We start from the raw sequence: 24,941 nt of genomic DNA, 5'->3' as shown, positions 1-24,941 counted from the left end.
TTCAAAGATACAAATATATATACAATTGTATTATTTATTAGCTGTCTAACTTTTTTTAAGTTATTGGCCGGGTAATAGCTAACCTAATCTTATACAATAATACAACACATGAAAAATTGTAACTGGAACATATAATTAGTCATGTATAACAAACCAAGGCAAGTATTACTTCGTTCGTGGTTGGCCATGAGATCACGGTGACTCGTGGTCACACATTCCAGCTATGTTGGATACTTGGATATATCCAAATCATTCACTGTGTCGATATGTACAGCTACCATGCGTTTTTTTTTTCCGCTAATGGCTGGTGAATATTGTTTTCGCATTATTAATTAATTCATGTTACGCTTCTAAAAATATGATTTAATGTCACTACGACTTATTGGCATTAATCAGCATTGCTTATATATAACTTGTTCTAAACTATATTTTGTAACATGTAATTCATCCTTAAAAGTAATTGTCCATAGTATATTCAATCATTAATTTCAAACGTCACAATAGGAATGTGATATGCGTTGAGGATTCAATGTGACTTTGAATTGTATTGGTCCTTTCTTGGCTTGTATATAGACATGTTTCTTTCTTGACGTACACATGACCCTACAAGAAGACGTACACGTCAACTTCGTATTTTTTCCACATCCTGTTCATCTATATTACTTAAAAAGTTGTTAGTAGCAGTGATGTCCATTTCCTCACCACCCTTTATCACTAGCAGCTGGGCTCCACAATTTATACTATTACACCACTTTTCAACAAGTCATCCCATATTTTACTATTGGCTCCTTCAAATTTTAAAATCACCAATTTGTTTGATAAGAAAATATTAGTATTACTTAAACTAAATTAGTAGTAATAGATAAGCAAGAAACTCAATTTTTTTTATTGCAACGTACGGGAACTAGGCTAGTGGTACATACAAGAGCACCAAAAGACCTTGTGGCCCCGGTAAGTTTTGGTTTGATAAAAATCCATAAACTTTTGACTTGTCCTACAATAAGGCTATAATGATATTTTTATTATCAAAGATACAAAATCAATGTCCTGCGGGAACAATTTGCAATATAAAGATTAGTATTAGTTCAATTCGTACCAAATATAACTCATATTTATAAAAGTTGCATGGTTGTATTTATTGTATAACACATATATATTTTGCTAATGTACGTCTCATACTTTTGAGTATATTCAAAGTTTTTGCAAAAGGAACGAGCGGTCAAAGTGAAAAAGTAAAAAAGGTAAATAGTATTCAATGGTGAGTATTATTTTAAACAGAGGGAGTATATCCGAAGTTATTTGGGACAAACATGATATTTGCTTGAGGTGCAAAGCGCCGACGAAGGAGGCCATACAAATTGATGTAATGTTAGTATCGTAAATCAAAATTGTCCCCATTTTCAAATACAAATACGTGCACGTCTAATCTTCATCTATTCTATTCTTTTAGGTACATTCGCCCTAAAGTTAGCTACAACGTTGAAACATTCAAACAAATATATAAATAAATGCATACCTAGGAATACAATTTAGAAATAACTGAAATTTGGAATTAAAATAAGTAATATTGTAAGAAAAGTTCATATAAAACTAAATATGAGATTAATTAAAATTCAAAATAAAAAATAAAAAAATAGAAAATAGAAAAATAATTATAGGACTTCATGTAGGAATACACTTTATAAGTAAAAAAAATATTGGAATGAAAAATATGAAATTTTGAAAAAAAAAGCAGTTTATCTAGATGTCAACGATGACAAATAACGATAAAAAGGAGAGAAGCAATAGACTCCTAAAAGAGTAAGATGGTGGTGGTTAATGGACATCTAAAAACTATAAGCAAAACCACGAATAGAATCCCAATAACGATTAATAGGAGGACGACACACAGACCGTTAGGTAGCAAGGTCACGATAGTTGGTGGGACTTATATAAAGTAAAAACTAAACCGCAATGACAATCATATTCGATTTTTTAATCTCAATGATAATAAATAGGGAAGGCAACAATGGGCGGGCCATACAGGAGTATAGTGTCGGAGCCGGTGGCGGTTGGCGGGATTTCTAGAAAGTAAAAAAATAAACCTCAATGATAATTATGTTCAAAAATTAAAATCCCAATAACAATAAGTAGGGGAGACAACTGATGGGTCATAGAGGAGTACAATGGCGATGTTTGACGACACTTCTAAACATTATAATAACAGAACCTGACGAGACAATGGACTCTGAAAACTAGAAGGCCCAATTTTTAAAGATTTCAAGAATGATAAATAGAAGCCATGGTAAATCGGGAAAACAAGATAGAAGGGTGATAAAATTAGAGTAAGAGGTAGAGACTGATGTGACTTTAAAAACAATAAAATTAAAAATTAAGGGATAATAAGGTTCGATCTTTTAAGGTTCTAAGACAACGTGATGGCTATTTAACAAATTTTAAGTAATATCATATATTAGAAAATAGATAATTTGACATGGTTGCTAGCCACGTAATTACATGGGCAACCCAGCTAGTTACCATGAAAACAACATTTAATGCTCCAAACACCTTTTTCAGGCATTATTCAGCATGAACAGTGCAACCTACTCGAGGTGACGGCGGAGAGGAACACCGTTCTTCATGTCGCAGCGGAGAAAGGGCACGTCGAGCTGATCAAGGAGCTCTACCACAGGTTCATCAAGGACAACAACTTCCTCTCTCGTCGAAACTCGGCACTGGACACGCCTCTGCACTGCGCGCCAAGGGAAGGGCACACCGGCACCGTGACAACCCTAGTACATCTAGCCCAGGACCGTGTGGACACTAGAACGGATACCCTCATCTCAATCGGGCGGTAAGCCCCATCTCAATCGGGCACAGCGTCCGTCACAGGCTAGAAGTCACTTATGTGAAGAGTTATCTCAATCGGGCAAACGGCCGTCACGAATGAATATATCTCAATCGGGCCCTAAGTAAAGCCCGTCATCGATAGCTTTGACCCAGACGACCAGTCAAACTATAGCCCGTCACAGATGACCTATCTCTATCGGGCCACAACTAGTGCCCGTCACAGGTGACTACTAACCTTTATCGGGCCTAAAGTAGAGCCCGTCACAGATGATACTCATCTCAATCGGGCCTAAACTATAGCCCGTCACAGATGACTGATGACCTCAATCGGGTCTAAAATAGAGCCCGTCACAGATGACTACTGACCTCAATCGGGCCTAAACTAGAGCCCGTCACAGATGACTAGTGACCTCAATCGGGCCTAAGCTAGAGCCCGTCACAGATGACCTCATCTCAATCGGGCATTTAGTTATGGCTTGTCACAGATGACTATAATCCACAAAAAAAAATAAATTTTGTTTTTTGGCTAGCCTCAGGCCTTTGCTAGCCATGCCCGCTACAAAAATGACATAAACAAACACAGATATCCAATATCCCCAGCTCCCCAGCATCACCCATTCATACATATGCATTCACATACACAGACATCAATATATTTCACACAACCACACATTCACAGCCATCTCATATTTCACATCCATTCAAATATTTATCATATTTCACCTGCAAAACCGAGTTAATTGGATCAAATATTTATTTAGCAAGTCTTAACATAAACATATGAAATATATACATAAATATAAACATCACAGTTACATCATCACAGTTGCATAATAAGTGTTCATCATTGCCTAAACATAAAAGTTCAACATTGTTCATCATTTTAGTTTAAGCCTAAACATTCCTTTGGGGTTAATTATTTCGCGGAGGATGAAGCGGGCTATCTCCTCGCGAACCTCCTCAAAGCTGGTAGGCAGAGACTTGGTTATTGTGCCCTACATTGTCATAATTCTAGATTGGTTGATCGATCATATATAAGTACTAAAATGTAGTTAGTCTATCACAATTGAGACCACCGACCTCAAACTCAGCCAAAGTCTTCACCTTTTCTCTATACAGAAGGCGCATGTTGTGGCACACATGGAATCCACACTGGTCACCTATTTGTTGCTTCACCGGGAAGTCTTTTTTGTGGATGAGGGTGTCATGTCCTGTCTTCCTAAGGCCTCCTCTTTGCACGTATTGGGCCCACGCTTCATCTATCGCTAGTTGAATTGGGGTCCAATCATATGCATTCTTATCAATTCTAGAGTTCAGGTAGTGACATGTACTCCATTTAGGTGTTATGACCAGAAGGATCCAATGGGCACTGCGGCATTAATATAGTGAAAGTTAATTAAGTACTCAAGGAATGTGTCATGCTGTTGTGTATATTTAGTTAACACACTTACTATTGATTATAGGCACACATAATGTACTCCTTGTCTCGGCGGGACCACAAGATGTCGTAGATGTAGTTGACCATTCCTTGACGGTCATTCTGGAGATTTGTGACAGTGACTACTTGTGGATCAAGGAAGGCAACTTCCGGTGCATGCTTCAGACACCATTGCCAACTTAACCTACACACAGGATCAACGATCTTGTAAGCAAGTTAAACCGATTGTTATTACCAGAATGAGTTGGGCGACAATACTTACAAGGAGTAGCACTTAAGGAGGCTTGTGTCCACCGCTCGGAGCCTGTAGAGGTCGAAAAGATCCTTGAAGTTGACCACGATATAATTTGTTGGACCAAGGAATGGCTTTCCATCGTGCTCTCCAAGGATATCGGTAGCTTTACTTGGCTTCCTGGCGTTAGATTTCTCCATGTAGTATAAGTGAAGGTCCTTGCAAGCGGTGCCCATTGCGGCAAGCACGTCATCTCCAACCAATGGCATGCCTAGTTAGAACTCCTGTGGAGCGACGTATTTCTTCTTGACCTCTTTGCCCTTAGTCTCTTCCTGGCCCTTGCCGAGATCTAGCTTTCTTGGAGCTAGAAGCGAGGCCTGCACCTTTCCTCCCCTTCCTCTCCCCTTTGCTTCGGGTTTATCGAGAGTAATTCTCTGAGGGGAAGAGTGTGCCTTCCTGCTCTTCTTCATCGGTGGGGGTTCATGAATCGCCTTGCTGTCGGCCTCCGTTCGGTCCTCCCCAAAATCCGTGTCGTACTGCAACTGCACATCGTAAGATTGTGCATGACGATCTTGAGCAGGAGGGGCTGAAGGAGCAGAGGCGGGTCTCTTTGGTGGACGACCGCCTGGTGCAGTGGTTGGCCTCGCTGTAACCCTGATCTCAATGAGGTCCTTGGGCCATTGGATGAAGGTACCACGGGCATTTCCTAGTGAGAGGACCTCGTCGTTCGGTGGATACTTCAGAGGGAACAGCTCGTATTCGGGCTTCACCGAGTCGACTTGAACTTTTGCATAGTCGGCCCTGAGTTGCGCTCCATGCACTCTTGTCTCTGGGGTTGGCTTGTACGCAAGTCCCTCAGCTGCTGGAACAGTGAAGGTCGGCATCACCCTAACTGTGAGGGTGCAGCTCGTTGGTTCCTGCGATAGATTAATCAATTTTTTTAGAATATTATATATCATATGGATTCGTTACGTCTTTCATGTATTGAGTAAGTTCACGGTTACCGTTATGTGGTCGACGGCGCTGTCGACCGATGTTGGATTTTCTGCCAACTCAGTTGATGCGCAACTGCTGTGTTTTTCGATGGGACTTCCTAACTCTTTGTGTGCAGCAGCAGCGGCGGCCTGGGGGATCTGTTGCTCTTCTCGGATCTCTTGCCTAATCTTGGCCTACATCGACTCGAGCTTTTCGTCGAATTCAGATGTCAGCTCAGCTCGTATCGATGCCTGGATCTTGGCTTCAAGGCGTGCATCTTTCTCCGCCTTGTTGGAAGTCCGCTTCTTGTACTGCCACGCGTAGTCTGGAAATCCATACTTCCAGGGAACAGAAGACCCAACGCCCCGTGTCCGTCCACGGTGTTCCTTGTTACCCAACGCTTTCGTGAGGAGGTCGTCCTCGCGTCTTTGAGAGCAGGCCTCTTGCGAGGCTTGTTGCTCGGCAACCAACTCCTTCTGCATTACAATTTAGTGGGGTCAAATAAACTGCACGATGGGAAACAATGCGAACATCTAGTTTGACTAGACACTTACTATAGCTTCGTATACTCGTTGATATTCTGCATTTGGCATGAAGACTGTGGCATCATCATTCTTCTGGTACCTAGCCCTGGCGCAGTTCCTAGCCCGAGGGTGTGGGATATCGCCAAACACGAGCGGTGTGCACGATTCCTCCGCTTCTTCATCCTCACGCTGCCATTCCTCTTCCTTACCGGCATATTCGGCGGTACCAAGCCGGTGCGGATGCTGGTTCCTGGTCTGGAGCAAGCGATATGCCTCGCTTCTAGCTCTGGACTCGGGGGTCGACTTCTTCACATGGAATTCCTCCCAGACCTGTTCCATGATCCAAGGAAATTTCTCTCTTGGATCTGGATTTGCCGGGTTGTAGACGAACTCGCCGACTAGCTTAGTCTTGAAGTTCTTCCAAGCAGTGCCCATAACCTTGAAAGCAGCCCGCCTAAGACGGTCCTCATGCTCCGCAGGATAATCAAAGCTCTCCTTGAACGTTGGCCAAGCAATGTCCTTCTCTGCGGCCGGCACGAGCTTGATGTCGTCTTGCAGAATACTGAATTTCTGCCTTCCTATGACCCCGCAGATAGACCTAAATCGGCTCAATATTTTCCTTGGAGATGTCGGCAACCCTACGGCGTCCACTGCTGTTGTGCGGAACCGTTCCTTAGGGATTTTGTTCCCTGTCCTAGGAGTACGTGCCCTTGAGGACCCACTAGTTGTCGTCGACATTGGTTCGCCTTGCTGAGACATCGTCTTCTTTTTTTCAAAATAACGAAAATGCACAATTCAGTGCTACAATCTATTACAATGAATTGAATGTCACTTATAAATAAATGAAGCATATAAATAAACTAAATTGCATGTCTCACTGTAATAGAATGAATTGAATCACATATAAATAAATTAAATATATCATCAAATCCTAAAATCATAAATTCACCTCATACCATCTATTCATCCACATATCATGCATCTATCACTAAATTCATTAATGCACAACATTCCATCTATTCATGAACATGTCATCAAGCATATAAATCATTCGTTCAGCACATGATATCAATCCCTAAAATCATCATTCACTAAAATCATCTATCACTAAATTCATTAATGCACCACATTTCATCTATTCATCATCATGTCATCAATCAACTAAAATCATCTATAACTAAATTCATCCCAACATCCACATTTCATCATTCACCACATGCAGGTAGCAGAGGGCGGCGCGATGGAGGACTCACCTGAGGTCGGCCGGGGGGGGCTCGGTGGTGGCGGCGCCGGGCTCGGTGGAGGGCGGCTGGCTCGGTGGCGGCGGCGGCGGGCTCAGCGAAGGAGTAGTTCGCGGCGGCGGCGCCGGGCTCGGTGGAGGCGGCAGGCTCGGTGGCAGCGGCGGCGGGCTCGGTGAAGGAGGAGTTCGCGGCGGCGGCGGCGGGCTCGGTGGAGGCGGCAGGCTCGGTGGCGGCGGCGGCGGGCTCGGTGAAGGAGGAGTTCGCGGCGGCGGCGCCGGGCTCGGTTGAGGGCGTTGCCGGTCGGTGTAGACGCCGGTCGGTGTAGATGTGCGTCGGTGAGGACGCGGGTGGCGACGACGAGGAAGGCCGACACTAGTCCGGTCGGCGTAGAGGCTCGGTGGCGGAGGCGGGCTCGGTGGTGGTGGTGGCGGTCTCGGTGGCGGTGGCGGCGAGGGAGGACGACGGCGGCGAAGTAAGAGTTGGCGGCGGCGCTAGGGTTCTAAGGAAGCGGGAAACTGTAGCGGGACTTAAGAAAAATTTTCGATCCGATCTGAGAAACCCTAGTTATATTAGACTGATGAGTCATCTCAATCGGGCTTTGCCGTAGGGCCCGTCACAGATGACTCATCGGTGACGGGCTCCATACTAATGCCCGATTGAGATGACATTCAGGCCCGTCACGGATGACTCATCTGTGACGGGCCCTAAGATAATGCCCGATAGAGATAAATTAATCTCTATCGGGCTTGAACTAAGGCCCGTCACCGATGACTATTTCTCCATTTTCCCAGATAAGTCTTTATATTTGTGAGTACAAAATGTATAATAATTCATTTTATTAGTCATAATACATTTTAGGATAGTAAATGATTTCAAATGGAAATATGGTCAACAACAAGGTTGTAGAGGTTATCAAGATCTACAACTTTTATTTTGGTAATTTGTCTATATAACTTTGTTTCCAATAGCTTGAAATTGATTTTGACAATATGACAAATCTAAACAGCATTTGTAAATACTAAATGATTTCAAATTGAAATATGGTCAAAAACAAAGTTGATCCTCTCATCAGGATCTACAACTTTTATTTTGGTCACTTTTTCATCTGACAAAGTGAATTGTTATACTATTCACAATAATCACATTTATCTCATCTGTTTTATAAATATCAACATAGATATGTCAATTTTGTAAACATTGGTACTTTTATTTTTGTCGGATGAAGAAGTGACCAAAATAAAAGTTGTAGATCCTGATGAGAGGATCAACTTTGTTTTTGACCATATTTCAATTTGAAATCATTTAGTATTTACAAATGCTGTTTAGATTTGTCATATTGTCAAAATCAATTTCAAGCTGTTGGAAACAAAGTTATATAGAAAAATGACCAAAATAAAACTAGTAGATCTTGAAAGGTTCTACAACTTTGTTGTTGACCATATTTCCATTTGAAATCATTTACTATCCTAAAATGTATTATGACTAATAAAATAAATTATTATACATTTTGTACTCACAAATATAAAGACTTATCTGGGAAAATGGAGAAATAGTCATCGTTGACGGGCCTTAGTTCAAACCCGATAGAGATTAATCTATCTCTATCAGGCATTATCTTAGGGCCTGTCACAGATGAGTCATCCGTGACGGGCCTGAATGTTATCTCAATCGGGCATTAGTATGGAGCCCGTCACCGATGAGTCATCTGTGACGGGCCCTACGGCAAAGCCCGATTGAGATAGATTAATCTCTATCGGCCGTAAACTAAGGCCCGTCACCGATGACTCATTTTCCATCTTTCATTTGTTGTGAGTGCAAAATATATAGGAGCTGTGTAATAATTCATTTTATTAGTCATAATATATTTTCGGATAGTAAAAGATTTCAAATGGAAATATGGTCAACAACAAAGTTGTAGAGCCTTTCAAGATCTACTAGTTTTATTTTAGTCATTTTTCTATATAATTTTTGTCCCAACAGCTTGAAATTAAATTGATTTTGACAATATGACAAATCTAATTAACAGCATTTGTAAGTATTAAATGATTTCAAATTGAAATATGGTCAACAACAAAGTTGATCCTCTCATCAGGATCTACAACTTTTATTTTGATCATTTGTAATAAAACAAAATTAGCCATATTAATGACTACACATATCAAGTCTTTGCAATAAAACAAAATACTTCATTCATTACAATAGATAAGTACAAATGCATCAGTCACAAGGTTATGCCTTCCGTATGATCTGAACGAGCATATGCCACAGGCTCTTGAGGATCATCGTCAAGGTCAATGTGAGGTCTTACATGAAGATTATGGTTGTATTCTTCTTCATCGACGACGTTGTCAACTCCTACAATTCGGCGCTTTCCATCCCTCACGATGTGCATCTTCTTGTTTAAAGGGTCTTTTATGTAGAATATCTGCTCGACCTGTTTCGCAAGTACAAATGGTTCATCGGCGTATCCCACCTTAGATAGATCTACTAAAGTGAAACCTTCCTTGTCGGCTTTGACACCAGTGCGTAGATTCACCCAACGGCAGCGGAACAAAGGAACCTTGAACTTGACGTAGTTTAGCTCCCAGATCTCCTCAATGCGGCCGTAGTATGTGTCTGACCCAACTTGATCCTGGAATGCATCTATACGGACGCCGCTGTTTTGCACTGTGCTTTTGTCATCTTGTTTGACGGTGTAAAATGTGTATCCATTTATATCGTATCCTTGCCATGTGTCTACGGTCCAGGACGGTCCCATACCCAACAACTGTATTGTCTCATCTGGGACATCCGTGGACATTGTCACACGATTCTTGAACCATTGTTGAACCGAGAATTATGTTCTCTGTTAATCCATGCATCAGATCGCCCCAAGTTCTCATCTCGGATTTTCGCTAAGTGCTCCTCAAAGTATAGGCCAGCTTCTGCCATATGTTGGAGCACAGCGTAATGAGCCTGCACGTACAACGCTTGATCGGGCCTAATTCTTTTCCTTCCGATTGTGCCAACACCTGACAACCTTCCCTCGTGACAAGACGCTAGAACTCCGATAGGATCGGCATCGGGCATGTAATTGACACAGAACTTAATAGCCTCCTCGGTCGTGTAACCTTCAATGATGCTCCCCTCGGGTTTAGCTCTGTTACGAACGTACGACTTCAGAACTCCCATGTACCTTTCAAACAGCCACATTTCCCTTAGAAAAGCCGGGCCACATAGTTTTGTTTGCTTCACCAAATGAACAGGGAGATGAACCATTATATCAAAGAAAGACAGTGGGAAAAACATCTCCAGGTGACAGAGGGTATTCACAATATCGGTCTGCAGCCCATCTAGATCTTCTGGATCTATAACCTTTTGTCCAATTGCATTGAAGAAGGCGCACAGACGTTGGATCGTGTGACGCACTTTCGGTGGTAGAATGCCTCTGATAGCAACTGGCAAGATTTGTGTGATTAGCATGTGGCAATCGTGAGACTTCATTCCAACAAGTTTTAGATCGTCCAATTTAACATACTTACTTATCCTCGCTGAATAGCCCGATGGAACTTTAATATCCTTCAAGCATGATAACATTGCGATCTTCTCATCCTTCGACAGTGTGTGGCAGGCTGGAGGGAGGTAGACTTTACCTGTCTCTGCATCTCGTATGGGCTGGAGTTCACTGCGAATATTCATGTCCTGTAGATCAAGGTGCGCGTTCAACCCGTCCTTTGTCTTCCCGAGAATATTCAGCATCAGGCCAACCAAACTCTCACACACATTCTTTTCTACATGCATGAGATCAATGCAATGACGGACATCAAGATCTTTCCAGTAAGGTAGCCGCCAAAATATGGATTTTTTCTTCCACATACCCTTCTCCTTTGTCTTGCTACGTTTTCTTTTCTTCCCAAACTCATTCCTTATGTCCTTGACCATATTGTGGACCTCATCTCTGGACAAATCTTTGGGAGCAGACTGAAGTTCTCTCTTACCATTAAAAATTTTCTTCTTTCTTCTAAATGCGTGACGTAGCGGGAGCCACCTCCGGTGACCCATGTATACCATCTTTCGTGATTTCTTCAGCCACCGGCTTCGTGTATGTTCCTTGCAATCGGAGCATGCCTTCTTTCCTTTTATAGTTTGTCCGGAAAGATTACCGAGTGCAGGGTAGTCATTAATGGTGCAGAACAATAGAACTCTTAGCTTGAAGTTCTCCTGACCATATGCATCCCAAGTTTCCACACCTTCTTTCCAAAGAATCTCCAGATCGTCGATAACAGGCTCCAGGAATACATCGATATCATTGCCGGGTTGCCTTGGACCTTGGATTAACAAGCACAACATAATATATTTCCGTTTAAAGCATAACCATGGCGGGAGGTTATAGTTCGCAATAAGAACTGGCCAAGTGCTGTGAGTACTACTCATGTCACCGAAAGGATTCATGCCATCCGTACAAAGACATATCCTCATGTTTCTAGGGTCGGCAGCAAAGTCTTTGTGTTTTCGATCTATATTCCTCCATTCAATCGAATCCGCTGGGTGTCTAAGCATACCATCATTCCTTCTTTCCATGGCGTGCCAACGTACTAACTTCGCTTCGTTCGGGTTGGCAAAGATTCTCTTGAAACGATCAATGATAGGTAGATACCACACAACCTTTGCTGGACCACCCCTCTTTGACTTATTTCCTTCGTCAGCACTTTTCTTTCGCTTGTATCGAGAAGCCTTGCAGACAGGACAAGCATCCAAGTCCGCATATTGCTTGTGGTACAATATGCAGTCGTTGGGACAAGCGTGAATTCTACGGACCTCTAACCCCAGTGGACAAAGAACCTGCTTTGCTTCGTATGTCGTCTCGGGCAATGTGTTCTCAACAGGAAGCATAGCCTTCAAAATTCCTAAAAGATCTGTGAAACTCTTGTCTATCCATCCACTACTTGCCTTCAGCTTCATTAGGTCCAAGGTAACTGACAACTTAGTGTGTTTTGCTTTGCATCCAGCGTACAAAGGCGTCTCGGAATCACTTACCAACCTGCTGAATTTCATTCCATCTCTCTCATTCTGGGCTGGGTCCTCAACGTCACGTAACATGTCTTGCAGCAGATCGTGATCCACATCAACCATTTCACCGCCCAATGGAGAAGGTATAAACATGTCATGCTCATTTTCATCTTCCTGATTATGCGCACCACTTCTGTCTGCTGCTGCTCCACTTCCTGATTCTTGCTCTCCATGCTTCACCCAACATGTATAGCCCTCCATGAATCCTCGTTGTATCAAATGACCGTGTACGTCCTCTCCGCTATCAAACATATTCTCGTTCTTGCAATCTGCACATGGACAACACATGTAATCACTATTTCTTCTTATCCGATCCTCCTCCGTGGCGTTCATAAAATTTATTACGCCCTTTCGGTACTCCGTAGAATGACGTTTCAAATTTTTGGCATACATCCAACTTCGATCAATTGCTACAAAATAAAAAAAACAAATTAGAGGCACATATTATAAGATCAGTATTGCAATAGTAAGACGTGATGAAATTGCTCAATTAATCATTTATATTACTCACTTGATTGATCCATTTTGATCACTTTTGGGAATTTAATTTCTGTTTTCCTTGGAAAAAGGACAAAAAATCGCCCCCTACAGCCTCCCACCAAAATAGTGAACAGTGGGATACAGTTACACTAGGTGGTGGGGGGTATTTATACTGTGCAACAAATATCTGTAACGGCCCTAAAACAATCAACCGTAACGGGCATACAAGTAATCTCTATCGGGCCTTAATAAAAGGCCGTCAAAAAAGAGTGTCATCTGTGACAGGCAATAAACTTATCTCAATCGGGCCTCTAGTTGGAGCCCGTCACAGATGACCCTCATCTATGACGGGCTTCTTTTAGGGCCCGATTGAGATATGGAACCCTCATCTCAATCGGGCCTCAACTATAGCCCGTCACAGATAAGTGTCATCCGTGACGGGCTTTAGTTTTACGCCGATATACCATGGCTGTGCGACCATATCTCAATCGGGCGAAACTCCGGTCCGATTGAGATTACTTCCTTGTGATGGCCCGCAAATTCCAGTCTTGTTATGGGCCGTCACAGATGGAAGGATCTATACTAGTGGGAGAATATGATGGGGTGCCAGAACACGGCCGGGGACACGGCCCTACATCTAGCAGCAAGGCATGGTCATGGCGCCACCGTGGAGGCTCTTGTCGCGGCACACGCAAAGGCGACCGAGCTGAACAAAGTCGGCGTGTCTCCGTTGTACTTGGCGGTGATGAGCAGGTCGATGCCTGCTGTAAGAGCAATAGTTACCAAGGTTGTTAGGATCGGGATACTAGGCAGTATTGTTTTGCTCAAAGTAATATCGTATCGTAGGATAGGATCTTAGTATCGGGATACTATGAGATTTTCATTTTTTAAGTTTAATTAATATTTATATTAATTATATATAGCCATTATATATTAAAAAATGTAGTAATGATATATGTCATATAAATAGAGACATTTATCAAGAGAAACCACGTTGGTTTGATATATTTAACTGATTTTTATATAAATTTGAGCATATTTATTCACATTATTTTCAAACCATATTATTTTAAATAATATTTTGTAGTATCGTAGGGATCGTAGAATCGGGATACCACCTAAGATTTCGTAGGATCATGTAGTAATGAATAGTAGGATCGAGATACTATGAAAATTAGGATACTAGGTGGAATCGGTATCGTTTCGGCTTGGTAGGATCGTAGTATCGTAAGATACTAGAATACGAATCGGGATACTGACAACCTTGATAGTTACTACCTGCAGTGACGCATAAGCCGTTGGGCCGAGCTCACAGAATGCTCTGCATGCTGCTGTCTTTCGGAGCTTAGGTGAGATACCAGCTTGTTGATTCGATAGTTTTCAAGCACAAAACAAGAATGCGTTCATCAACTTGATTGATAAAGTTACGGCTTTTGCAGAGATGGTTCACCTCCTATTGCAATGGAAGCCAGAACTGGCTAGCCAAGTCGACTGCTATGGTAGCACCCCGCTCCATTTCGCGGCATCCGATGGCAACCGCAAAATCATACGTGCAATCATGGCCACTGCGCCACCTGGCACAGTGTACATGAAGGACTCGGATGGCCTCTCTGCTCTTCTTGTCGTAGCTAAGTTGGGGCATGCCGATGTTGTCAAGCAGTTGATTGGGATCTGCCATGATGCTGTCGAGCTTCGTGACAGCCATGGCGAGACCTTCCTGCACTCCGCAGTCAGGGAGAAGCGCTCCTCGATCGTGTCCCTAGCCATCAAGAAACACAAGCAGGTCGGTGGTCTTCTGGACGCGTAGGACGGGGATGGGAACACGCCGCTCCACATCGCCGTGGTTGGCAGCGCGCCTGGCATCGTGAATGCTCTACTCCAGAAGGGGAAAGTGCAAACTGATGTCTTGAACGACGATGGACACACACCGCTAGATCTTGTCAGCAAAACGGAATGATTAAACTCTGAAATCGCTCACACTCGCTCACTCTAAAGATTGCCGGACAACGACAGTAACCTGAAGAAGTTCAGGAAACGTCAAAAAACTGAAGAACAGAGTAGAATTTTTTGTGCAGCGCAACTTCTGCTGCTTTTTGGTTTTTCTCTCTTTATTCTCCTCCACCAAAACGGAGTTTGTTACATGCACAACTGAAAGGAACGAGCAACCCGGATCGGCTACTGACCGCGCCATCCCACGATCTGAAACCGGGTCATTCGGCAGCTAAACCAAAACTGAAAACATGCAGAAGGAAACAGCTATTCTACCGGCCGGCCAAAACAACCTTCAGCCAGCCACTACGTGCATGCAAAACTGAAATGTAAAATGCTCAAGATTACATAGTTATTCCAACAATTCACCCCCTAATCTTGAAGCACTATACTGGATGTAAACCCATCTTTCCCCTCAGCTCAAGAAATCGAACCTTGCCGAGAGGTTTTGTCAATATGTCTGCAAGTTGCTCTGTAGAACTTGTGTACTCCACTTCGATCTCCTTCTTTTCAACCCTCTCACGGATGAAATGATATCTGGTATCTATATGTTTGCTTCTATCATGAAGTACAGGATTCTTGCAGAGATTGATTGCAGATTTGTTATCAACCTTTAATATGGCACAACAGGGCTTCTTCATTTGCAGTTCTCCCAGCAAACGTGCTAACCAAATCCCCTGACAGGCAGCAGTTGTAGCAGCAATATACTCAGCTTCACAAGATGATAATGCAACTATTTTTTGCTTCTGAGATTGCCATGTGATTAAGTTTTCTCCCAGCTTAAACAACACCCCTGTTGTACTCTTTCTATCATCCACATCCCCAGCCATATCACTATCACTATAGCCAACTAGCCGAGGAAATTTCTCTTCTCCCTTTCTGAACTTGAGACCAATATTCAGACTTCCTGCCACATAGCGCAAAATATGTTTCATGGCAGCCCAATGTTCAGCACCTGGATTCTCCATGTATCTACTAACATATCCAACAGAGTAGGATAGATCAGGCCTTGTATTAACCAAATACCTCAGGCTTCCTATAATGCTTCTAAACTGTGTTGCATCAATGCAATCTTCTACTCCTTTTTTCAGCTTCAGTCTAGCATCCATAGGAACCTGACAAGGATTGCAACCTTGCATCCCAGCCTTCTCTAAAATTCTTCCTGCATACCCAGCTTGGGACATTGTAATGCCTTCTTCAGTCTGTTTAACCTCCATTCCCAGGTAATAGGACAGTAATCCAAGATCACTCATACTGAACATACTTCTCATCTGCTCCTTGAATTTTGCTATTTCTGTCCCCAAAGCTCCTGTAATGATAAGATCATCAACATATACTCCCACCATGAGTCTGGCATTACCTTCCCCTCTAGTGTACACTGCATTCTCTGCATTCTCTGTTGCACTTCTTACAAAATCCAGATTTGCAAGTGTAGAATCCAGCTTTGCATACCAAGCTCTTGGTGCCTGCTTTAAACCATATAGGGCCTTTTTTAACTTCAGTACTTTGTTCTCCTTGTGCTCAACAGCAAAACCAGGTGGCTGGACTACATACACATCTTCCTCTAATTCACCATTGAGAAAAGCTGACTTCACATCCATGTGATGTATTTGCCAACCCTCATGTGCTGCCAAAGCAACCAGCAACCTCACAGTTTCCATCCTTGCTACTGGAGCAAATACTTCTTCATAATCTATGCCTTGTTGCTGAACATACCCCTTTGCCACCAATCTTGCTTTGTACTTCAATATCTCACCGTCGGCACTTCTCTTGATCTTGTAAACCCATTTGAGACCAATTGCCCTATGGTCAGATGGTAATTCACAGAGGAACCAAGTATTGTTACCTTCAATGGAGCTCATCTCCTCTTCCATCGCCTTCATCCAGCACTGCTCCTTCTCAGCTTCCTTGAAACTGAAAGGCTCCTGCTCCGCTATTAGACACTCGTCGTCGTAGTCGAAATCGAGCACCGGAGTTGTGGTGGCCAGCACATTGTTCACCGTCCGAAAATGGGGAGGAGCTCCATCGCTTTCAATACTGGCATCAGATGGTGGTGTACAGAACTCAACACCGGCAGGTGAGCTTGATGTCACTGGAGACCACACAGGTGCCGCGTCGGGCGTGGCCAGCGGACTTGGTGCGGTTTTAGTTTCCCGTGCGCCTCCATGTTCCACAACCACGTCAGGAACACGATTTCCACCTAGTGGAGTGGAAAAAAACTCCACAGTGAAATCCTCCTCGCCTCTAGTTTGAGTGACCTCCGGATCACGCCATGGCCACATTGCCGCCTCATCAAAGACGACGTCGCGTGACACACAAACTCGCCGTGACACCGGATCATACATCCGATAGGCTTTTGAGCCCTGCTCATAACCAATGAACACCATTCGTGTGCCACGATCATCAAGTTTCCTCAAATTTGGCTTCACTGTCTTGACGTAGCCGACACAGCCAAACACCTTCAGGTGTTCGACCGAGGGACGTCACCCGTGCCACGCTTCATATGGCGTCACACCATCCAGGCTCTTTGTGGGCGACCGATTCAATAGATACACAGCCACCACGACTGCCTCTCCCCAGAATTGTGCCGGCATCCCCGCCGCCTTGAGCATAGAGCGAGCAGCAGCGACGACAGTCTGGTTTTGCCTCTCGACGACCCCATTTTGTTGCGGTGAGTATGGAGCCGTGAGCTGGCGACTCACACCCCGATCGGCACAGAACTCAGTGAACTCGACGGAGGTAAATTCTCCTCCCCGGTCGGTGCGCAGTGCCCACAGCTTTCAGCCGCTTTCCATCTCGACGCCAGCCTTGAACTGCTTGATCGCAGCCGCTGCCTCGTGCTTGCTGGAGAGGAGCCGTATCCACATGAAACGGCTCATGTCATCAACAAGGAGCAGGAAATATTTCCTGCCGCCTGGCGTTGCCGGCGCAATCGGCCCGCACAGGTCGCCATGAACCAGCTCGAGCGCATCCTGCGCCCTGAACCTGGCTTCGTCTGGGAACGGCACTCGTCGCTGCTTGCCGGCGAGGCACCCATCACACAGTTGATCGACGTGGTCAATCACAGGGAGTCCACGGACCATCTCCGCTTGCGCCAATCTCCGGAGGGCCTGGAAATTGAGGTGGCCGAAACGGGCGTGCCAACGCCATGCCGTCTCGGCGCCATTCGCCACCAAACAGATGGGTCTCGCCATGTTCAACTTCAGAATGTACAGGAAGCTTGGGGAGCGCTTTACCTTGGCAAGCAGTAGACCATCAGGATCACGCAGTGTGCAGACACCATGGTATATGTGGGCATCGTAGCCACGCGCGTCAAGCCGGCCGATGGAGATGATATTCTTGCACAACTTGGGGATGAAATACACTGCCTCTAGCGAGCGATGATCTCCATTCTTGCACTGGAATAACACGGTGCCGCGTCCCCTGATGTCCACAACTGAGCCATCACCAAACTTCACAGTACCAACAACACCGGTGTCGAGGTCAGCGCATGCCGACCGAGAGCCGGTCATATGATTGGTAGCTCCGTATCCAGGAACCATTCCATGGTGTCGTCCTCCTCTTCTGCAACCTCATGATCCAGAATCACCTTTTTCTCAGTGAGATGCACCTCGTGCACACCAGGTGTTCGCCCAAGTGTCTCCTCACCGGCGAGAGACACCCCCATGACGTGAGCCATGAGCAATGTCGGCTCCTCCTCCCCCTACGCCAGGTTTACTTCCCCTCGACGTTGGCGCCGTGGCTTGGGGCACTGCCTTGCAAAATGCCCAAACTCATCACAATTGAAACATTTTACCTTGGAGTAGTCACGGCTGGTGTTCCCACTGTTGATCGTCTCCTTCCCCTTCGGCGACCCACCGGCCTTGCCCCGACGATTGTTCTGGGTGCCAGAGCTGCCCCTGCTCTTGCTGCTGCCGCCGGAGCCTTCCTGCTCCTGCTTCCTTGCGCGTGCCTGCCACTGTTCCTCCGTGAGGTAGAGCTTGCCGCCGCCACCTTCCTCCTCATCATCACTGTATGAGTCGACCGTCGACAGCCGCCCAAAGAGCTCCTCAAGGGCCATCGTTTTCACGTCGAGAAGCTGCTCGAGGGAAATCGCCACCGGCTTGTACTTCTTGGGCACAACGCGCAGCAGTTTCTTGTTGATGTGTTCGTCTTCCATGACTCCACCCATGTTGCGAATGTCCGCGACGACGGCAGTGAGCCGCATCGCGAACTCCTCTGGTGTCTCTCCATCCTTGAAGCGCATCGCCTCGAATTGGCGACGGAAGCCCTGCTCCTTCGCCTCACGCACATGGTCGACACCGACCCGCATGGTCTTGATGGCATCCCACGCCGCCTTCGCCGTGTCATGCTTCGCCAGCCCGCGCAACATCTCGCGCGACACCGCTTGAAGGATTGCCGAGAGAGCCGCCCGATCGTCGCGGTACTCCGCGTATCCGGGTTCAATCGCCGTCCACAACCCTTGCGCCTGTAGGTTTACACGCATCAACAATGCCCAATCCGGAAAATTGGTCCTCGACAGCACCGGGAGGCGAGCAGTGTGCCCAGCATCTCTCCCCTGTGGCACGAGAGGAAGGTTCGTGCCGTCTGCGCCACCCCCCGCGCCGCTGCCACTCGCGCCTCCGCGCCCGCTGCCACTTCCGCTGCCGCCACCGCCACCACGGCGTCCGGGCGGTGTGTATCGCCCGCCATCTTCAGACATTGTCACAGGACCGTTGTGGTACCGCTCTGATACCAATTGTCAGCAAAACGGAATGATCAAACTCTGAAATCGCTCACACTAGCTCACTCTAAAGATTGCCGGACAACGACAGTAACCTGAAGAAGTTCAGGAAACGTCAAAAACTGAGGAACAGAGTAGAATTTTTTGTGCAGCGCAACTTCTGCTGCTTTTCGGTTTTTCTCTCTTTATTCTCCTCCACCAAAACGGAGTTTGTTACATGCACAACTGAAAGGAACGAGCAACCCGGATCGGCTACTGACCGCGCCATCCCACGATCTGAAACCGGGTCATTCGGCAGCTAAACCAAAACTGAAAACATGCAGAAGGAAACAGCTATTCTACCGGCCGGCCAAAACAACCTTCAGCCAGCCACTACGTGCATGCAAAACTGAAATGTAAAATGCTCAAGATTACATAGTTATTCCAACAGATCTCGCTTCCACATCGCCCAGTTTGTTCAATATGGTAAGCAATAACCAAATATGCGCATGCATTGTCCCAATGCATCTTGACGTAGAAGTTTTATATGATATGATTATTGATCTTCATCATATAAAGGAAACACTTACATATATATATCCATGGTGTGCACACGATGCAGGTAAGGTTCGTGATGGCATTATTAGTTGCTTTCGGGGCACAATGCCGACCACGAAGGAATGACCATGTGAAGCCATGGAGCGGCCATGACAACATAGGGAAGGGGATAGAGAGGACTTCTGACAGCCTCGCGGTGGTGGCCGTGCTCATCGCCACCGTTGCCTTTGCAGCCGGATTCAACATGCCAGGCGGGTACACGAACGACGGCCTGGCCAGCCTCGAGGGCATGTCCTTGTTCAGATGGTTCGTGGTCCTCGACGCCATCGCGGTAGCATCATCGGTGATCGCCGTGATCCTGCTCGTCTACGGGAAGGCGTCGCGCTCCACCGGGTCGTGGAAGAGCTTCGTGGCGGCGTTGCACTGCATCTGGGTCTCGCTCGTCAGCCTAATCCTGGCCTTCTTCGCGGCCTTCCGTGCCGTGATGAGAACCTCGACGGCAGAATCCATCGTGTACATTGTTATCTACGTGGGCCTCATCGTTTTGTCTCTCTTTGTCGCACAGTGGATTGGACCTGTGACGACGGCGCGTGCATTCTGGAGGTTTTTGTGGCTCAGTCACCGGGCTCACACCGTCAGGAGGCAGTATCCGTTCGCCGTCGCTTCCATCTACAACTGGCTTCTCTTCTTACATATAACTTATATAATGTTTGCTGGTCTTGGAGTGGTACATAATCACTCCAATTCGGATCGGGGAGGATTATCAAGCAGCTGGAACCCGAACCATATCTCTCCTGCCCCTGCACCTATGTAATTAGAGCACTCATGTAGTTAAGCTAATTAAATAGTATTTTTCTTATATTTTACGTGTGCCATTTTTGTTATGTTATTAATGATGCAATGAGCTCGGACAAGCAACAGAAAATTTACTTAGTAACCATATTTTTGGACATATTTTTCTGGCAAATAATCCTTAACGCCTTCTTATATCAGCTCATTCTTATCCTTGATACCTTATCACTCCACACTAATGTTGATATTGATCGAGCTGGCTGGGACCTAGGCGGGGGCTGGGGACCTTAATTTAGGTCAGTACACCCACACCTCAGGGTGTTTATTCCTGGTTTGGTACATATGGTTGGGATGTTGGATTCATGCCATTTATTTATGCAGAATGAGATTGTGAACAATGGACTATTTGTTATTAGGCTTGGGATGTTGATTTCATGCTAATTACTATAGTTTATTACCGTTGGAGTTTTGTTTCAGTACCAAATATTGTGAACTGAAATTGGAATTGATGGATTATATCAGTTATTAGGAGTACTAGAGTTGTGGGGTTGATGTTAATTATCTTGGAATAAATTTCAACACCATGTCCATTGTTAGGCAGTCATGGGATTTTTTTTTTGTTTAAGTTTCTACTTTCTAGCATAGTATGTGGTAGAACAATAAGGCTCCTTTGGAAGGTGGATTTTTTTAAGGAATATTGAAGGAACAATAAGGCTCCTTAATTGATAAGTAAGCCTTTATTGTGATGTTTACATTTGTTACTCCACATGATAGCTCCATATGTAAGATTGTGTATGTACACTTCTGAAAATGTCATTCCCTTTTACATGGCACTCCTATGTAGTAGTGCTTTCAGTTAGCAGAATCCAAGATGCAGTTCAATGCTCAAGCTTGACTCCCACACTTCGGCCAAGTTTAGTTCCAAACTTTTTCTTCAAACTTCCAACTTTTCCATCACGTCAAAACTTTTCTACACATACAAACTTTCAACTTTTCCGTCAGAGCACACGGACTGAAGGATCATCATTATAATATGCCAAGAAATTGATGTGGTAGGACTTTGAATGCCCACGGTTGTTTTTCTTCACATCACATATAACATCTAGCTTTGGAACTAGTTCCAACAGTAACCAATTTAAGCCAAGTAGGGTGGCATAAGGTTAAAATTTGTACAGTCTACCCAAATAAGCATCAACAGATAATATGTGCTCATAAAGTAAATACTTTTTAACATGAATATATGTGATCTTTACCTGACTAATTGAGATGAGATATATTCTTACAAGCACTTCAAAATTGATTTTCAACAGGAATATATAGAAGTACGCCAATTGATAGCCAATTCTTTGTTTCAATCCTATTGTTGGAGGCATGTCATGAGGGCCTTCGACCGAGCCTACCGAAACTGGTTCACAGCCGCTAGGGCAAAGCATGGTGGCAAAGTGCCGACCGTCACAAAGTCGAAGGCTTAGGGCAAATCGCTAGGCAAAGCCGAAGACCTTCACCCCAAGCCAAGGACCTTCACCTCAAACCAAAGGGCTCAGGGCCCAAAGGGGCCACCTGGTCTATGGAGGCCCCAGAAGAAGCCCAGGGCTGAATTGCCTGCAATTACCCTCATAAATGTTCCTATTATAAGGGTAGTCATGTAAATTTCCTTATACTTAGTAACCCCATGGCTAACCCTATGACACATAAGCTTGTACTAAGTCTATAAATAGGCCCTAAGGGACAAATATTGGGGATCCCAACCCATAAAATTGAATTTCTACCTTTGAACATTTCCTTGTAATCTTCCTTCCTTTCATCCCATCTCTTCCTTCCTTTCATCCCATCTCTAACCCATTGTCTCAACCTTCCTTTTGATAAGTTTATATATGGAATGCGTGCATGTACCGTGTTCATTAAATGAGGTTATTGTATTCATTTGTCAATCCTCCTAATATGTCCTCAATTTCCTATAAATTCAATTTTCATGGGACAGAGATAGTACGTTGTTTTTACTTTACCATAAAAGAGTAAACCCAGTCATTTGACGGACGCAGATGTCACAACACTAATCAAGCCCACTAATTCCAAGCATGTGTCTTTGAAAGATTAGCGTATCTCGTTCCTTGACATGATATCGTGTATCCACACCACATTAATAAAAAAAAGCATTTCTTTACTTCAGCAGTGCATATACGAGAATGCTTCTATCCATTATCATATATATCATATTTGTCCTTATTTAATCAAGATTTAGTGATCATCCATGTGTCTCACTGTCTGATCAATCAAAGCTAATAAATGAAATTCTAGCAACAAACTAGATTAATTGAGATGTGATATATTCCTATAAGAAGTTGAATAGACCGTCCGAGTAATTAAGTTAAACATTTTCTATAAATAAGTTGGAACATGTTCTATAAAAAACAAAGAAACCATGTTATCTAAGAATAAACTTACAACAAGCTTATTCTAATGAATTTAAGCAAATTCTCTCAAATTCAAACCATAGATTATTTCTTTAGCTTATCCTAATATTAGTGGAGATTTGCTATACTCTAAACCCTAGTGAAACCTTTCCAAACTCCTAGTTTGAATTCAAATCTTTTCTAGGAAATATTCAAAAATTCTGAATTCTACTGTTCATTGCACATAAGGTGTTCGGTAGAATGTCTAGCCCACCTAGAGCAGCCCAACTCCATCCAATCTTGCACAAAGTTTAGATTTGATCCTAGGGACCACACCCCACTCAAAAACCGTGGATTTCTTTGCTTCTTCCTTCCTTGCGCGCGCTGCACTGGCATCCGATTTTGCAGCGTGCCGTGTCGCCGCGCGTCGGCCTCGGGGCCGTTTGCACGTGCCCGACTGCCTTGGCGCGCCGTCGCCCGTCCGACGCCCTCAGCCCACCGTCACCGCACCAATCTTGACGATGACAAAGCCAGGACGACGATCGCTGCAAGAAATCGCCGCTCGACGCCGTACGCACCCGTCCAAGCCGCCGCCGAGTGCGATTTCGCTTCTACCCGGGGTGAATCGCGCCAATTCTTGCCGCACGGTTGGATTGGAGATAGACGGCGGTATCCCCTCTCACAATTCAAACCATTCACCCCCGAGCCGGCCGTTTTCACCCGCGCCGCCGCCGCGTGTCACGCCCGGATTGGCGCCAACACGTCGCCCGCCGATTCCAACCGCAGTCAAGTCAATCCTTCGCCGGTAAGTATTCAAACGTGGCCTCCCGCCACTCAAATCGATCTTGCCCGCCCTCTCTCAGCCTCTGCCACCTTTGCCTTATCCCAATCCCGAGCTCCTCCATGGCGATGACGCTGCCCGAGCTCATCGGCTCCTCCTAGCCCTATAAATAGGACCCCAATCCCTTCCCTGTCTATCATCGATCATCAATAACCATAGCCCCACAACCCCGAAGCTCTACTTCACCAATCCATCTCATCAACCACCCTCGCCCGTCGGTCAAACACCTTGTGCGCGATCGACTCCACCCCTCTCCATCCATCTTCCGCCCTTAATAACCCTTAGAACACCTATATCCTAGCATGTTCTAGCATAATAAGCCCTAACCAAAGCCCTGCGTCGAGTTTTACCTCGCCACACCAAGCCGAGCACCGCCGCCTCCGCGCTGCTCTATTCTTCGCCGCCACGAAGTTTTTCCGGCCGCAATCCGTCGTTTCAACCGATCTCGGTGAGTTCTTCCGTTTCAACCATCTACATACTACCTAGATTCCATTTTAGCAATCCCTTTGCACTAACATGCCACCCTCTGAGCTGCCGGCGTGAGCACGTCCGCCGCCTATGGAGGCGCTCGTCGGCAACTATGCTCCGCGCCTTGCCAAAGGTTGGCAAGCTGTCGAAATCCCTTTAGACACCTCGTAGATGCTCTAGAACCCCTTCCCTAGCCATGTCTAACTCTTATCACCTTTTACAAATTATTTATTTATAGCCTTCTATTCAATATTCTATTTTCTATGCATAAATAATCATAGAAACCCAGATAATTTAGTATTGCTTATTTTGCTTACAATCTGGTTAAAATACCCTATACTTAGATTGGGACAGTACGTAAGATTTGGTTGATTTCCGGGTGGCTAGTATTGTCTCAATCGATATAAGTTTTACCAGGTACTTAAGCGAA

At 44.9% G+C, this 24,941-nt stretch overlaps 1 pseudogene; it reads left to right on the top strand.

The window, feature by feature from the left end:
• LOC127754648 (uncharacterized) overlaps positions 1–20,989 on the top strand; it is a 41,371-nt pseudogene extending 20,382 nt beyond the window's left edge.
• Positions 20,990–24,941: the final 3,952 nt, after the last annotated feature.

This window comes from Oryza glaberrima, chromosome 11 (assembly GCF_000147395.1).
Source record: "Oryza glaberrima chromosome 11, OglaRS2, whole genome shotgun sequence".
Classification (NCBI taxonomy): Eukaryota; Viridiplantae; Streptophyta; class Magnoliopsida; order Poales; family Poaceae; genus Oryza; species Oryza glaberrima.
This window is presented reverse-complemented; position numbering and strand designations above follow the sequence as displayed.